Source organism: Gossypium raimondii, chromosome 5 (genome assembly GCF_025698545.1).
Source record: "Gossypium raimondii isolate GPD5lz chromosome 5, ASM2569854v1, whole genome shotgun sequence".
Classification (NCBI taxonomy): domain Eukaryota; kingdom Viridiplantae; phylum Streptophyta; class Magnoliopsida; order Malvales; family Malvaceae; genus Gossypium; species Gossypium raimondii.
In genome coordinates this window covers 49,360,860-49,366,762 of record NC_068569.1, presented here as the reverse complement: position 1 = coordinate 49,366,762, position 5,903 = coordinate 49,360,860, and the positions used below count along the sequence as shown (strand labels likewise).

Sequence of the window (5,903 nt, the reverse complement as noted above, 5' to 3'; positions counted from 1 at the left end):
ACTGATCAGTGCGTTGATCGAGAGGTGGAGACCCGAGACGCACACATTCCATCTTCCATGTGGAGAGTGCACTATCACTCTAGAAGATGTCCATCTGTAATTGGGATTGCCGGTGGATGAGTACCCAGTCACCGGGTCTGCCCAATCTAACAATTGGGAGGCGGTGTGCTACGAGCTTTTGAGCGCTATTCTGGAGAAAATGGAGGGAGGTAAGGTCGAGATGGGCTGGTTACGTGACACATTCCCTGATCCGGATGAAGATTCAACCGAAATTGAAAGAATCTGATATGCTCGGGCATACATTCTTCAATTAATTGGAGGTTATCTGATGCCCGACACGTCACGGAGCCGCGTACATCTAAGATGGCTGCTGAAACACGTGTCTCCAGACGTTGTACATGTTTTCTAATTTGTACACTTCGTCCACATAACTCATCGGATCCAGACGGAGTTTCTGACAAGCTGCAATAACATGAGCGCATGGATAACGAAGTGCATCAAACTTCCCACAGTCACAAGTCCTATTTCGCAAGTGTACACGATATTGCCCGCCAACAACACCTTGGTGCGATCTGTCAAACTCTGTCACGCGAAACCATAAATTGTCTCGATCGTGACACACTGTGTGCATGATGTTTGCCCTCGCCTTGGCCTTGTTAATTTCTTGAACTACCTTACTGCACCATACATGGCCTCCCTGCATCTAACCTACATAACTTGCTGTTCACTTTGGAAATAGCGCCGCCAAACGAAAATATGTCTCTCGCACAACCGATGTTATCGGTAGATGACGCGTTCCTTTAAGAACAGAATTTATGCATTCAGCCAAGTTCGACGTCATATGGCCATATCGTAGGCCGCCGTCGTATGCTTGTACCCACTATTCGAAACGTATGTTACAAAGGTAATCCGCCCCTTCTTTGTTTTGGGATCGTAAGATTGCCAACATCTCATGAAAACGATCTTTATTTATTTCATACCCTGCCAATATAAGATTATAGCGAATAATTTATACCACTTCTACCAACAAAACTAATTCAAATTGACAAACGAAATAACACAGATATAGACTAAATACCCATGTTGGTGACTTGTTGTCATTCGCTCTTAGATGGATATTACCTGTAGTAGTTCGAAGCAACGTGTCTTAGGCAATATCTATGGTGTGTGCGCTGCCATAAGCTTTCCTCTCGATCAAATGCAGCTAGTATACCGGCGCCCCGATCTGAAATAACACAGATATCAGGTTGGGGGCACACATGCCTCCTTAACCTAGACAGAAAGAAATCCCAGTCATCAGACGACTCCCCCGGTGTTATTGCAAATTCAATTGGAAGAATTCTCTCACTGCCATCCTGTGCCACTGCAAGCAATAGCCGATGAGTATACCTACCGAACATGAAGGTACCGTTAATTTGTACCAACGGCTTGCAGTATGGAAATACGTCTCGACATTGCTTAAAGGTCCGAAACAGGCGTTTGAACACTTGGCATCCACGTAGCAATCGGCCGTTGTAGTACGTATGTTCCGTTTCAAGGTCTGTGATGGCACCTGGGACATATCTCTCTAGCACCTGACATCACTGCCATATTTCATTATATGAGGCGTCCCACCCACTATGCATCTTCTCCAACACCTTTTGCTTAGCTATCCAAGCCTTGCGGTAAGAGGGCGTGTACCCCATTTGGCTACGGATATTGGCAATTAACACCAACACTGAAGTCCTAGGATCTGCTTTTATCGTGGGCAGTATCAAGCTAGCTAACATAGCTGAATCCATTTTGGGATGATCTTGTGAAACACCTATAAAGGGAGTACATTAAATAATGCAACATTGCATAATAAAAGTATTATTCAGATACCGTCAATACTATACCTGTAGCACATGTATGTGGACCTTTGTACTTTTTTATCTCCCACAACCCTGTCCTTTTCCTTAACGAGGCGTAGATTTTCCATAAACATGTGCCGTCTTGCACCGCACACTTCGCCTCAAACTTATCAGATTTTGATTTAACGACGTGGTAGTTAACACCGTTTTTGATGCTATGTTGTTTCAAAGCACCAATAAAACTATCCTTTTTGGTAAACTGATTACCAACTTCAAGTTCACCGAAATCTACCCCTGAACTTGTACGATCACGCAACTGATGTGGTAGATTTGGAAACTCTAACGCATCATCTGCAGACAGATCGACATTATGCATTTAGGCTGGAGGTGAGTATGCTCTGAATCGTGGACTTTCTTCCTCATCTGAACTCCTTTCAGCATCTTCAACTTCTGTTGGAATAGGCTCCGGTTTAGAAAATAAGCCAACTTCTGCACCATCCGGCCCGAGCTCTCGAGGTGGATTCACATCGAAGTCATCTTCTAACCTACAATCATCTGCAGTGTACGAGGTCCCCTCACCGGTTGACGTCGTAGGGAGTACGTCATCCCTTCTTCTGGGCATTTGATAACGTCTCCAATTGGATGTAGATTGCCACCCACTAGAACTTGATGCCGTTCTCCAGTACGTATTTCCAGCATCAAACGTCGAGCCACCGACGTACATGTCCCATCCACCGACAGAGAGTCTCATGGGGGATGTGCATTCGGCACCACTACCGAACATGTGTTGTTCCGTATTTTGTAACCCGCTAACCGAGTGTCGGCCAGGGGTCGTGTATACATCTCGAACACCGGTCGCAAGTACATCAGTTGGCGATGTAAATTGTACATATAACTCAATATAAGGTGCTCCACTAGCAAGATGAGTCTGCACCATTGCCTCCAAGCTACGGGCACCTTTTATGTCGAACGAGTCATATGTCACCGGATCAACAGAAGAACAAAATCGATATGTGATAGACAGAACTTTCATTGGCGTCGTTCTGAAAATTTTACGCCTAATTCTTTTACGAAGTTCTGTCAAATCTATGTTCTGGTCAAAAACCAGTCGCACCGTATTCTCCGACAAAAAAACAACACCATCCTTGTTGTGGCAAACCTCACTATCGTAGTAAATAATAGTACTAATACGTTCACTCATATTTGAAACTCTAACCTTCTTAGCCTCTCTAAATTGTTTCTGCTGTGACTTATGCATTCTGAGAACATTTTTTACCTAATTTATAGCCTCAGTCCAAACATGCTACTGTAGCAAAAATGCGTCCACAATGGCGTGATTTCACAAATTCTTCTCAAATAGCATCCTGCTAGAAGCGATTTTATATTATTTGCTCAGAAACGTCAAAAAAAATTATTTCTCACATGACCTACTGTAGCAAAAGCGCGTCCACAAGGCCGCAATTTCACAAATTCTTCTCAAATAGCATCCTGCTAGAAGCGATTTTATACTATTTGCTCAGAAACGTCAAAAAAATAATTATTTCTTCCGTGACCTACTGTAGCAAAAGCGCGTTCACGAGGGCGCGTTTTTACAAATTCTTCTCAAATAGCATCCTGCTAGAAGCGATTTTATACTATTTTATAAGAAACGTCAACTCGAAATTATTTCTTTCAAGACCTAAAAACCCTAAAAAGCCTAAACCCTAAAAGCCAAAAAAACCTAACGTGGGAAAAATGACAAAATCATCTCCCCCGGAACGCACTACGTGGCGCCAGGAAATCGCGTCCACGTCAGCGTGAGTTACTGACGTGGAAGCAAATCGCGTCCTTGAGGGCGCGATTTGTTGCCATGTCGAACTTCATACCGACGTGGACGTGATTTCTGACGCATCTCGACATCGCTACCGACGTGGACACGATTTCGCGGAAAATGCACCATTCCGGTAAATAATTAAATAATGGGCCCATTTCGGTAATTTTTTTAAAAAAAGACTTTTATTGGTAAATTGCCCACTAACTTAGTCTTCAATTTTTATATTTTTGTCAATCTAACCCTAATTATATATAAAATAATAAAAATCATTTTAAAAAATTTAGAAAATTTTAAAATTAAAATTATATAAGAGTAGATAATTTTTTAAATAAATAAAATGAGGAAAATTTTCTTTAAATCCTCTAAAATTTATCTTTGTATTATCTATATAAAAATATCTAATATCCATTCTTTAAAATACCATAGAAAGAATAAAAATTAAACAAAATTATCAGTTATATGTTTTCTTTTTACCTATTTTGATTTTTAATATAATATTTTCATTATAAGGAAAAAATCAAAATATTATTTATTTTATGATTTGAGTTTTGAAAATAATTTAAATAAATTAAAATTTTGAATTAAATCGAAAAGAAAATTTCATGGTATATTTTACATTTTAGCTAAAGAAATAGTATCAGTGTCACAAGTCTTTATAATATTAATTCTAAATGTTCTTTAAAGGCATAAAACTTAATGAAAGATACTATTAATTTGGTTTCAAGAAACATTAAGGCAGCATATAATGATTTAATTTATTTTATTTTGTTCTATTTTTAATTTGTTATCGGATTCCATTGAAAGATAATCTTTTTTATTTTATTTCTCATATATATTATTTCTTCAACAATATTTTCGAGATTTTATATTTCTAGAATTTTCATATAGAATTTTATATTCTTTAAATTATTATGAGCTTCTTTTAGATAATTAATTATCTAGAATAAAGTGAATTTGACAAAAAAGAATATTTTAATGAATATTATATATTAATTTATATAAAAATTTTAAAAATTTTAAAAATTCCAAAATTTGACCCTCCTAACTTGGCCTTTTGATCTCCGGTACCTGCGATGAGGAAGTAATGAATAGGTGATTAAAAAGCGATAAAGGGTGATGTAAAGCCCAAATTTTGCCCGGGCCTAACAAACCCAAAAACTAAACACTACAGCCCAAATAAAAACTAAATGCATTCGGCTGAATAAGGCCCAAATTATTAACCCTAGCACTAGCCCAAAATACAAAACAGAAGCAGAAAGAACCCTAGCAGTAGCCCTCTTCCCAGCCTCGGTGCCGCACAACCGCCTCCACGCACGAACACACAGTAGCCCCGCATGTCGCGCACGTCGCGCACGTCGCACTCGCATAGCCTACGTACTTTAATCCAGTACCTACCTACAACAAAATCAGGAACCACGAGCAGCAAATGGCAGCAGAAATTACAACAAATGGAAGGGAGTTTTCGAGGGATTTTTTTCATTATTTTTGGCTATATAAAGCCAAATAAAATCTGTAAATAGGGGTTAGAAAAAAATGTGGTATTAAGAAATATTAAAATACAGAAACAAGGAATCAAAAGAAACAATTTTGGAAGGTGATTTTCTTCATTTTTTTTGTATCGCTTTCTTCGTTATTTCTTTGTTTTTTCGTTTTTTCTGGGTGTGCAAAACAGAAATAAAGAGAAGGAGAGAAGATTCTTACCTGCGTGGAGGAAGACGGAGCCCTATTTCCTTTGCCCGAATCGGAGTCGGAGGGAAGCTTGAGGCTCGCTGAAGTGGTTGTGGCGGCTGGGGGGAGTTTGGGTTAAGGAAAACCTAGCAGAGGTTTCCCCTTTGTTTTAGTTTTTTTTTTAAAAATGAAATGAAATTGTTTTTTAGAAAAAAAATTGTTTTTAATAATAAAAGTAAAACGGCGCCGTTTGGTGTAGGGATACCCGCGCGCGACCCGACCAATTTTCTCAGGATCTGCGTGTTTTTACTTTTAATGGTCTAATTCCGTAATAAGTCCTTCCGCATATCTTTGTCATTTCAATTCAGTTTATTCTTTGTTTTTAATTTATACAGTATATTCTATTTCGATTCCAATTAGATCCATGATTGAACAACGCCGTTTTTGTTGATTGGACCCAAATGCCAGAGGGGATTTTCTCGTCCAATTGTCGAAGTAGTCCCTCTAGTGTTGAACAGTTCCCAATTCGGATGTTTTAATATTTGTTTCAAATTCACCCCTGGGATTTTGTTTTATTTTCAAATTAGTCC

At 38.9% G+C, this 5,903-nt stretch overlaps 1 long non-coding RNA gene across 1 annotated transcript; it reads right to left on the bottom strand.

Moving 5' to 3' along the window:
* Nucleotides 1-4,613: 4,613 nt before the first annotated feature.
* Nucleotides 4,614-5,495, bottom strand: LOC128041253 (uncharacterized). The gene is made up of 2 exons (XR_008195975.1): nucleotides 5,347-5,495; nucleotides 4,614-5,040 (listed from the first exon to the last, which is right to left on the bottom strand). It is a non-coding gene; the product is annotated as an uncharacterized LOC128041253 (long non-coding RNA).
* Nucleotides 5,496-5,903: the final 408 nt, after the last annotated feature.